We start from the raw sequence: 12,449 nt of genomic DNA on the forward strand, positions 1-12,449 counted from the left end.
TTGACAAAAATATAATTCCCAGAGAAGACACTGAACACTTGCCAAAGTATTTCGCTTGGAAAAAAAATACAACTGTCAAAAACCATTCTGCCTGCAGATCCAGTTGCACTGACTGAATCGTGCATTTTATTGGTGAAGCAGTGCTAGCCACTTAACTTTGATCTTCACTATTCTCCATCATATAAGCAGCGAAAAAGAGGCTATTCTAAAGAATTGAAATATAACTTTCTCTGAACTATGTAAAATGACATAACATATAAGTGGATGCTGACAGATGAAGTCAATAATACTTTTGCCTTTTGAAGAGAGTGGGAAAAAAAGCCAGGACAGAAGAGCATGCAAAGGCCGTGCCCCACTATCTCTACTCACAATATGTCAAAACATACTCCAGCTTCACAAGAGCCATCCATGCTAATGGAGGCAATTACACAGAAATTATAACCTGTCTGAGAGTGAAGCTACAAATGAGCTCGGATATGCTGGAAATGAGTCCTGCTCATACAATCAACACATCCATCTGTGTACAGTATACTTAACCACTACTTCATGTCTGACAACCTTCTTCACTGCATGGCTGGGGAAAAGAAAAAAAAGGACAGACATTTCCATAATCTGACATGAACACCGACTTTGACCTTGTGTTACTTAACATCCAGCAAAGCTCAACACTTAAAAGAAGTCTTATCTCAATCTTGATGAAGTTCACAGAGAGGAAAATGGATTCATCTCCATCCCTTGTGGAGATATGGAAGGTTAAAATCTACTCAATATTTAATGTATGTTTCCTCATTTGATGTCAACCATAGTGCGGCTTTGAAGTGTAATTTGCCTTCAAAATTTTGTATACGATCTGATTCACTGATGCTTTTGATAGAACACATCCATCATTGATTGTTTAACACATGGCCAGACCATTTCCTTGCAGTGTCCACTACATCTTTCAAACTTAACACTAACTTTTATCTCTAGTTGATTGCTAAAAGCATTTAAAAAGTAACTTAAAGATGTTCATGTCATTTAATGAATTCAACTCAAAAGAACTCAAAGAAGTGGTGCAACCAAGTTTGACAAAACTATATGTTTAAAAAATAGAAACACTAACACGGACAACTACCATGGATTTTTGGTTGAAATGAAAAAAAATTGAAAATCTAGACTAGCTGTGACAGCTGATAAGTAAAACTACTCCAAAGGTGTTATTATTAAATTTGCAGGATGTTCCTAATATAAAATGGTAAATGATATGAAATTTGGTCAGTGGTCAGTGGTCGAATAACTGAAGTGATTAAAAACCATATATTGAAGTTTTAAATTCATTAGATCATTGTGTGCTGATTACAGATTAGACACTTGAACAGTAACCACTTAGGGACATTCTGGTATCACTCTTTCAGCACATCAGATCTCCAGAGTCAGGACAGAATATTCCTGCTTTGTTGCATTACTTATGACACATGCTAATAGTCTGAAGGGTGAAAAAAACTCTCCGGGAGGACATAATGACCACTTCAGAAAAGTAAAAACTTTCTTCTTTCTTTTTGAAGTCAAAAGGTCTGGTGTCTGAAAATTGTGAAAGGTATTTTAAAATTCATGAAGGGTGAGTGACTATAATAAATTTCTGTCCTGCTTAGGCGGCTTATTAACGTAAATATTGTATTTTTTCACATCAGAGCTTTTATTCGTGTTTAACCCATGGCCTTCTATTATGGCCATTCAATGAAGAAAGTAATGAAAAGTATTCAGCGTTAAACTTATTGTGTTATACAAATGTTAATGCCTTCTATAAAGAGTCCATCAGCAGGATCTGAAACTCGGTGAATGGGATGGAGCACTACCGTTAGGAAAGAACTCATCAAATTAGCCTGAAGATATTTTCAATTTCATTAATAATGCAGGAGTTACTGTTAGAAGACCTCTCCAAGGCTGTTCTGTTGCATCATATTATACAACCAGCCAACAAACTGCAGCAGAGCCCCAAGCTGTGTGATCATAGAGTTTGGTATTCTTTATCACTCTCTATAAGCATTGTTAAGTATTACATCCTATTCCCATTGGGGCATGAAATGCAATAGTATGAACACGGTTGAATGAGTGTGCGTACTGAAGGGGTAGATTTATTTAAGAAAGATGGCAATTATGGAACTTTTTGTGATTTGCTTTTTGCTTTTGAGTTTCCACTTGCAAAGCCTCATCATTGGACTAAGCAGTGAATGAGTGTCAGAAATTTGTGAACTTTCTGTAATCTGCATGTCAATACGGTAGCGTGAGCATGTGATACAAGTGCAGTAGTACTTTGACTAGTTGAGAATTTGGAACAGCATCCCTTTTTCAAGCATTCAGAAATCTCAGCATACTTGTACAATCAGAGATCTTGCAGGTGCCAGTGATTTTTTTAAGACTTCAGCTGACATATGTTCTTATTTCTTCAATGAACAACAATCCTTTCCATCACACAGCCAATAACTTGAAGAGAAGCAACAGTGATATGACAACTTATCTAATTGTGGAATCATGAAAAACAAGAATGTTAGAAGACTTAAATATTGTAGCTCTTTACAAGTCCTCTGTTTGTAACTATTCATCTTCTGATAGCGCTGTTGATAAGGCATGCCATCAACAAAAGACAATTCTAAACTAATGGCTGTTTTTCTAGTGGCCAGAATAACGATGACAAACACCTTAAATAATGCGCCATTAATTGGGCATAAGCTTGTCCTACACCTGACTCACATTTTATCTAGGAGAATCCACAGTGTGGTAAATATTCACATGCATTGATCTCCATCCCGTGAATGTTCTTGTATCTCTTTCAATTAAAAAAAGTGAGTAAAATCGTGTGCATGCTGCCGTTTACTCTAGTGGAAGAATCCATCCAGAAATACAGGGTTTACTTAGAGGTACAAAGTAACACAGTGAGGTGCGTGAAATTATATTACAAGTGTTAAGCAGCGCAAAACATAGTTCAGATTGAACAAAAGATCTGAAAGCAGCTGTTATCTTTATGCAGAACAGCTGTCATGGTTAGGAACCACAGCGTTATAAACTAATGTTTGTCTGGAGCATCCAACAGATTGAACCATACTTTATGGGAGAGAACAATGAATGCCCACGGGTAATTTAGTTTTATGGAATGAGAAAAATCACAGCACAGTGTCCAATGGCAGTTTCAAGCGTCATTGTGAGAAAGGACCAATTGTACTGGCCTACTTTTTCATCTCATAAATTTAATTTTAATCAATGTGACCAATTTACTTGATAGTTTCCCCACAGCACAATAATTTCTATTTTTTTCTGCAGATCATATGGTCTCGCTAATTTTTTTAGGTATCTAGGCAATGCTAACAGGTATTATTATTGCATGACATTTCCATGCTGGTCTGTGTAGTATGCAAAAGGATGAAGCACAATCAGTTGATTGCCTCAGGGATAGAAGAGGTTAAAACAAGATGGAGCATGCTCTGGTGTGATTGATTGATATTCTGCAGTCGGTGCTCGTCGAGTGGAAATTGCAAAGATCAACGAGCCGAACAGAGCGATTACACAAAGACAGGTTGGTATTTAGATGGCTGCACAAGAATGACTGTAAGCTCAAATAGGATTTTGCCATTTTCAAATATTTTCTACTGCAGAACATTATGTTCAGCAACTTGCTGCAAACAGACTTTACATCGTGTTTTCCCTCTTTATGAATTGAATATACATTCCTTAGATCTAAGGCCAAGTTGTCTTGGAAGTCGAATCCCAAAATTAGAGGGGTGTATAAAAACTGCTTAAACTTTGTCCTCCCTAATATTATCGACAGTCGTGATAAGTATTAGATGAAGAAAATATCACAATAATATATCAGTTATCTTTTTCTCAAGTCCGTGAATTTCACGAGTCAAAATGTAATTTCCAAGGATTAATCATGTTAAAACGGTAGTTTAAAAGAAAAAACATTACTCAAACAGCATTGGAAGTGTATCTACCTGTCAAGGAGGTCAAAGACAATCTTTTTTAGGTCCTCTGCCCCTCCCTCCTGATAACAGCTTTACAGTGGAAGTTGAAACAAGTTGTCTAATTACAGGTCAGATGGATTGACTGGTCACAGGTGAAGGAATCTTCATCAGCCAGCTTTGAAAGCCAAACGGACACACCATCTGTCGCCTGATCAACTCATCTGTTACCCACGTCAGTTGTATCTCGCTCTGTGTTCCTGATCCCCACGCCTCATGACTTTTCGCTTCTTTTTCTCAGACCAGATTTTCATGCTCCCTGTCAGACACTTTGGATATATTACTTCATCACTTTCCCTACAAACCTGACGATCACCAACCACCAACCCACCTTGTTTCTTCAACTGAAACAATGGTAAATGTTTCAGACAATGACTTTGCATCTCCATTCAAAGTGATTCAATAGAGAGTATGAAATATTGGTTTCCTTCTTCATGCTAACCCTGTGCAAACTGCAAATAAGTTAGATTTAAAAAGAAGCAAAGGAGGATTTGACTTTGTAGCCGAGCACGTTATCGTCAGGCATAAACAGATAGTGAGTTTGCCACGTTATGGAAAATTGTACCTGCGGGGCAGTAGAGAATCCCACAAATCGCACCACCACAACTTAACATTTTAGTTTTGGGGAAGGCAAGCCCAATGAGGACACAGAACAGAAACTGAGGAAACAGATTAGTTACTAAAAGAAAACCTTTAACTCTGATTGACACTACAAATTTGAAGCCAAATCAATGATTTTCTCTGTAATTAAGAAAATGGTTGACACTTTAAAATGTCATGTGCAAGCCTCCAGCCAGTCAACAGTATCATACTGGGGACTGTTTGCTAACAATTGGGATCCACCTACAGCATTAAAAGGGCTTCATCAAAATGTCAGTGCCTGGGTGATCGTCGATTGCGCCACCCATATTGATTGGAAACGCTTACTTGTTATTAAAAGGTCCATCTTTTATCCTCTGTTTGCCCAAAGCCTCCACATCACCACCACCCACTTAGTCTTATTTTTCCCACTTGTTTATTTTTTTCCTGTGCTTGGCAGAACTTGATATCCTCCATTTATGCTTTCTGTGCCACTGTCTCCAGGCAACTCAAATGCAGTTTCAGTTAGGTCCATATAAAAAATACTTTCAATACAAAAAGAAAACATTGCCAAACATTACTGTGTATAACAAGAATATACCATATTATTGTTCCCTTATCATTGTGGAAATCGCAGGCTTTAATATGAGGCAAATTAAACTCAAGGGATCAAAGCCGTCAACTGTGTCTGCCAAACTTTCATAAGCAAAAATATGTCTCACTTGTGTGGTCACTGACAAAGAAAGGAAACATCAACAGCAGCTCTGTGCCGGCAAAAGTGGCGTATTAATTTGTGCTGCAGAGTGTCGCAATATAAATGTGAGACATTGATGTGGAGAGGCTTGGGGGGCTATAAACAGCAGTATGTATGAATCCAGTCTAGTCCAAGTTTAGCAATCATGATGGATGGGATGAATACGTTTCAAGTTCCAGTTTTTTGTATCAATTAATTTCCCTTGCTTTCTACATGGTCTCATCAACTGACAAATAGGAGTGGTTGTTTTCTAATACAATATATTCATCAAGAGAAAAGGCAAAGAAATCAGGCAAGATGTTATGGAGTGACATCCCTTTATAGTGTAAGTAATGAAGGGGACATTTGAATAAAGCTGTAGCTACTACATTGTTTCGCAGGAGCCGGTATTTATTGATCTTTGGAACTAAGATTTGATATCTGTTTTGTATAAGAGCTGATTCATTAAATGGGGAATTATAATTATCTGTGTTGCCTGGTGGTTAGCCAGTAGAGTGCATGTGCACTCTTCATCACAGATTCAGCCTGAATTGCACTGTATCACACTTGTGCTCATTAATGAGGCCTTCCCGAAGCATTTGATCGCAAAATCAGTCAGTGCAAATACCCAATTTTTAGACAGACAGTTTGACAGATTTTTTAGACAATCTTTCATGTATGGAAAGATGTGTGACTAGAGCACCACATTGTTATTTGATCATATCAATTGCTATGTGTCCCTAAATTACATACATGGTTATAGTCAGTATAGAGTATATAAATGGTTATCAACATACCCACTATGACCTTTTGTTTTATCTAAAAAAATGCACTGTATCATTTTCCACCGGCTTTTTAAATTCAGTGTTCTTCTATGTCTAACGTTCTTCTCACATGACATTCGACCTCAAATACATTACTTAAGCAATAACCTTTACACCTGAATTATTTTGCAAAGAAATAGAATAACAAGACAGAGAGAGACAAGAGATTGAATGTGTTATCGCAAGATAAAACATTAGCATTCACCATGTATCAATCCAGACGCGTTAGGGTCCAACCCTAACGCGATCAAAAAGATATAATAAAGCATATAATGTTTGACCATGTGGATTCTCTGTTACTGTTCTACTATTGGCTTTTCAAACCATTAGACAATGGCAATGAACTGGACCACACCACTTGCTGTGGTCCAGTTCAAAAAGATGGGAACCCACACAGAGCCAGGACATGTATCTGGAATTCATATTGATATATTTAAAAAATGAGGAAATCTTCATCTTTGTGTGCCATTCAAACTCAATGACCACAGTGCCAACATAATAGTTTTGCTCAGGAGTTTGATATCACCAGTACTCGCTATTTCTATCTTGCTGGGTAATCAATACAGAATTTTTTTTGTTGAAACTATAGCAGCACAATATTGGAGTCAGCAAATGTGATGAATAAGACAAAAGGAGAGCCCATCGAGAAGATTGCATATGCAGTGATATCATTATGATGATAAGAAGCAATCACGGTGGCAACATTGTCAAGAGACAGTGGGTGCGCGGTGCTTCGTGACAGCCTTACAGGTGCAATTTTGGGTGATTATCTTCTATTCATTGGGAAACCAATTTCTTTATTCCGTGGCTTCAGTGGCTAAACGTGCCTGCTATCCATTCAAAGTTCCACTATCAAGTTTTCACAGACTAATTAAATGGAATTGTGACAAAGAGTATTCAAACATAAATTAAGAATCAACAGATCAAAAATTGTTGAAATAATGCCATAAAAATCAAAGTGCTGGCCAACAAAGCAATGAATCTACATGTATTAGAACATGAGAAAATAGCCTGCAATCACTTTCATCACTTGTGGTAAGTGACTCTGGCTTCCTAGCCAACAGCAAATTGGGATTAAAACAGTTTCATCCTATTGTGGTTTATTTTACATTGAAATGTAGCAAGGGTTGTACCTCAATGCAGGCCAATCTATCAAATTCACTAAAGTATCCCATGGGTGATAGTGGGATTTTAAGTCATGAAGCCACAATCCTAAGGATGAAGAACTGTGAAAGTGTTTAGTTTATTTATTTATTTAACAGTCATCTCAATCTAGTGTTTTCAAAGCATTGCTTTTATCACAAGACAACTGAACTGATCTTTTATATCCAGAGACATCTAAAAATGTCAACGTTTTTCTTCTTAAAGGCTGTCTATCCGACGACACCTTTCCCAGGGCTTACACCCCAACATGTGCACTTCCTTTTCTATTTATGCCAGGCTCCTTTTGCCATGGCAGGGCTCATCATGCCGAGCGGGGACACTTGACAGCTGTTTGTTGATGTGATGCCACAGCTTATTTTCTGTCTTGTTTGTTTTGACGTCAGCATTTCAGGCTGAGGGACAGTAGACGGGTGAGTGGGGAAATGTTGTAGGGCATATATGGCCCGACAATGAGGAAACCATCAAGGAGTCACTCTTGTTTTCCTACATGTTAAGCCAATTGGAGCAGGCAATCAAATTTCATTTTTGAATGTTACAGGACCACCATTGGGCTAATTTAAAATCGACAATTGAAGTAAAAATAGCTGTTTGTATTCAACTTTGTCAAAAAAAGACATAATATTTTGGTCTTTATTTAAATGTCCAACAACTTTTCTTTCAGTTTTGGGTTGATTAAATGATTGTCTTAACCCAAAACTGTTCAAACCATCATGTTAATATGGCTGGTTGAACTATTCCATTTTAATTAGTAATCACCCTGAAGGTACCTGAAAGCTCCATCATGCCTTTTGACATTAGACAATTCAATTTGAAAGGCGCAATTTTTTTTCCCTCTCTCTCTCAACTGAAGCTGATCACTAGCTCTGGGTATTCTGGATCAACAATCTCTTAGTTATCACTCATCAGAGACTTTTTGTTATTATTCTTGATGAATACAATGACTAGTGTGTTATGAACGAGACCTCATTGTTACTTTGATACACAAGCCAGTCATCAATCTTTGTTATGAATATATCTTGTTAGTCATCTGTTGACAACCTGATTTCCTGAAAAGCCCCGAATAAATTATCCTCCATATTGACAGGTCAAAACATAAGAGAAAATGAATCTGCTCAAAATTCCCACAACGTCTTGACAAAGCACTAGCTAAAATTAAAGGGAACTTTACCTGCCATTGCCAATAAGCATAGCCAGTCCATCTTAGAGCTTAAATCACACCCACCCACTTAACGCCACCTGATGTGCTGCACATCACAGTCACTCTGACTGACATCCGCAGTATTTAAGGGAACATTCAATCTACCAAAAGGTTGGGACATTAAAAGCATTATTTAGCAGACGTCAAGCTGCAGTATTGAGATTTCAGAGACTGGCATCAGCTGGGATGTTGTATCTTACTGATAAGGAAATAAATTACAGTGGAGATTTTCTAAATCGATAATGTCTATCGAAATAAGTTTTCCTCATGTACATACCTACAATATGCTGGAAATTTGATTTTAGCCTTACTTTTTCCAATTTTATATTCCCTCAGTGGAAAGAGCAGTTTCTTCAGATGTAATTCACAATTCTGACATAGATATTTCTTCTAAAGTCAGGAGCCCGCTGCAGAAAAGGGAAAACCTAAGTATAAAAGGCTAATGGAACGATTGGATTTTTCTCTTTTCTCAATATATGAGCATTTTATCCTCAAATTACACAAATAACCTTTCATTTTCCTCCTACCCAGATGGCAGATTGGATACATTTAGCATAGACCCCTGTCATGACCAAAGCTTTTTTTCATGTACAGTCACTTCACGAGTTGCCCCAGTGGGTTTTCTAAAAGTGTGTTAACTCAAAAATAGATGAAACCAATGTTCAGTCTGTCAGGCGTTTGTTGTGCATCTCGTGCAACACAAATGCTTTGATCCGCAAATGAGTTGCCTTTGTTTCTGTGCACTGACACATTTGTCATGTTCAGTTTAGGTTTAAAACGCCATGCATGACGGATGCAAAGAAACATAAGGAATGGGTTAATATAAGTGGTGTTAAACGTGTTACTACCTGGTTGTCGCCAAATGTCAATGAGTGAATGGTATTTGTAAATGATAAAACTGTTGTTTAGGCGGGAGGAGCAAAGAGCATCATGATGTCCGTATTGATTTTGGTGTAAAAGGACAGGCTCGCAGGGAGTATTCTAACCAAAGGTCAAGACGAATGAGATGGGATTTTTTTTTGTTTTTATTTTAATGCTGACATTCACGATTAATAGCCAGAAAAGCAAATGTTCTATTTGTTAATAAATGGATGTACAAAGTGTCCATGTTGTGAAGTAATGTGTTACAATGACGCAAATAGAAACCCAACCTTGACATTTTTTACTAAAACTGACGGGCTTACTTAATCTACAAAAAGCGGCTATAAACTCAAAGAAAAAAATAGATTAAATTGTGGAATGTGTCAAAAGTAAGCTGTTGTCGGTGCAATTCATGCTTTGAGCTCGCTCGTGATGACAACAATGCCCAATAAACACGCCTAAAACAAAATTTGGTTCAAACGACGCTGCCTATAACTCAGAGAATCAGCACTCACTTGTTCTCAGCATTTCTCTTCAAACTAAATTCAGGTATTGAAAGGAAAATCATCAAAAAGACTTTACAGCAACCTTTAAAGCAGCGGTGATGAGACGGGCAACCAGTAATCTTTCTTTTTATTGTTTGTCATTGCTCCTTAACCTGTTCTACTCATGTTCTCCTCATTTGAGTTTCATTTCATAGAATAAAAATAAGTCAGTCTGCTCACACAGGTGGAAGGTTTTAGAAAGGGTGTTTATCTCATTATTACCCCCAAATCTGTTTAACCACGTAAAACAAAAACATGTTAATACTAGCTTTCTTTTCAATAAACTTCTTACTTAACTAGATGCCATCCATAGAAACAGCTATTAAATGTGAAATAGCAAATACCTTAAATCTTCGTTCATAAGTTTTTCAAAGCAAACCATCATAAAGCACAAAATGAAGAAAAAAGCTAAAAATTTCAGACAATTTCAGCATTCAAGAGCTTCAATAGAATTGTTCTCAAGATAGTTTTAGCACTTTAAATCTCTTCTCCAACTGCTCTACATCTTTGTGCACGTATTTCACATTGCATTCAGATCAAACACTATTCACTAAAATCGTTGCTAGGCAGCACTAACCTAGCAGATCTAAAAAGTCGTACTATAGCAAACAATGAATGTTTAATTTTCATGCTTTTGCTTGGAGCAATTAGGGTCAAAGATTGTTTCATCACTTTTTTGTTTTTACATACCGAGTATGGATCTTGGAAGGTCTTATAAGCTAGAAGCATCAGTTTCAGTCATAAAGAATGCAGAGTAAGAGAATTGCAACCGTAACAGAAAACATTGCACCAATCCCTTGTTAATATGACAGGACGATTTACTCTGTCCATGATGTGCTAAAAGCTGACCTTAATTAACTTTTTAAGTCCTTAATCAGTTCTTTTTTAACTGTAAGTTATCAAAGTATCATTAACCAAAAGGTTAGGTGGGAGCTTTCCAAATTTGTTTTGCTGCAATACAAGTGGGACCTCTGAGAACCTTTAACCACCAAAATCTAAAAGCAGAAAAACACTTTGCCTTGAGTTTAATCACACAATCACAGCTGACATTTTGCATGATGGTTCAAGTTTTGTTGCATGTAATAGCATAAAAAAGGCACTAAAGGACAAAAGGAAAAGCTCACCGCTGCTAATGAGTTAATCCTTTGACATGATTCCCATGTCCCTCATTTTTTTTCTTTATTAAATTTGTGGGCAAGTTATACGCTGTCACTATCCAAGCTGCGATGGCAATGTCCTGAAGCAAAATACCACCAAGTGGAAATGTGGCATTCAAGTGCAAAATTGCCCTTTAGCTTTTTTTACTGTGGTCCTAAAAGCCCTCTGCCATTTTCCCTTGCCTTCTCTCTAGGCCACGTTTTACTCGCCATGAAAAAAAAATGAAACCACAGCTGATCACTCTCCCTCAAATCATCACCTCCCCCATTACCGCCACGTCACATGACTTGGTCTCACTGTTCCAAAGGGGAGAAATTCATTGGAAAAGGTAGAGCTGCGGACCATATCCCATTAGCGAGGCTGCCAAAGGCCCATTCCTGAAGGAATAAATCCCTACTCTTCATGCACCATGGGCACGAGCTACTGTACAGAGTCAAATATATAGGCCACAACCTATCTCACTAGTAAGAGAATGATGAACATATACATCACTACTTTAATTACTTTTTTTTAATAAAAGTTCCTTCCTTTTGTGGTTCGAAACAGTCATTTGCAATGAAAGTCAACGGTGGAAAAAGCACCTCAAGCATGACGAGCGTGCCATGGGTGCATGTGAAGGGCGGACGGGCGTCGGAATTTGACTGCCTCGGCTCTTTGCCCACAGCTTTATGACTCTTCCCACATGGCAACGCATAATGTCCACACTCGCATGTCTATACATAGACCAACATGGAAAGTCAAAACGAATGACAATGATGGGTCAACCCTATTAGCCCAACATCCATCATATTTTTTTTGAAATTAGGTTTGCAGAAAACTTAGAAAGCGAGACAAAATTTGCTGAAGACACTTTCATACTGCTAAAGAAAACAAACAAACCCAGCAATATGAACAATAAAGATCCAAGGGAGCCAATATGGCTGTTTTAACAGCAAAGAAATCTATAAAATTGATCCTATATGACCTGTGGTCTTGAATGTTTTCGTCTAACCGTGTCTCCAGGTAATTTGCCATTAAGCCTGACTTGGTGTCACAATGTGTCTCATTTAATCGCAACCTCACATGGAGGGGGTCAGAATGGACAATGAGCTCGTGCAATTACAATAGTTCATTGTTTGAGAGAAAAATTCAAAGGGCACCAAAAAGACAAAGGTTAGGCTTCATAGCATGGACGCAATAATACTCTTCCCCTCAGTAGTGCATCATTATAATCATCTTTGGATAGGAAAGGCCAGTCACAAACTTTTTCTCTTAAAAATGAAAAAAACATTGCATACTCAAATCTTACACATCTTAAAAGATCATTCTTTTTGTATTCATTTATGTATGAATTAAAACATTACATACAAAGTAACCGTGCATGAGTTGGGTCTTACATTTTTAAATATCAGT

At 37.5% G+C, this 12,449-nt stretch overlaps 1 long non-coding RNA gene across 2 annotated transcripts in view; it reads right to left on the reverse strand.

The window, feature by feature from the left end:
- The window catches only part of LOC144202045 (uncharacterized), an 82,004-nt gene that overhangs the window by 62,748 nt on the left and 6,807 nt on the right, over nt 1-12,449 (reverse strand). The window contains exon 3 of one of the 2 annotated variants that reach the window (XR_013327452.1): nt 1,430-1,560. The exons of the other annotated variant lie outside the window; for it this stretch is intronic. This is a non-coding gene — a long non-coding RNA (uncharacterized LOC144202045). Of the gene's footprint in view, nt 1-1,429; nt 1,561-12,449 lie in introns of those variants that run through there. 2 annotated transcript variants of the gene reach the window in all.

The sequence above is a fragment of the Stigmatopora nigra genome, chromosome 9 (genome assembly GCF_051989575.1).
Source record: "Stigmatopora nigra isolate UIUO_SnigA chromosome 9, RoL_Snig_1.1, whole genome shotgun sequence".
In the NCBI taxonomy this organism is placed as follows: Eukaryota; Metazoa; Chordata; class Actinopteri; order Syngnathiformes; family Syngnathidae; genus Stigmatopora; species Stigmatopora nigra.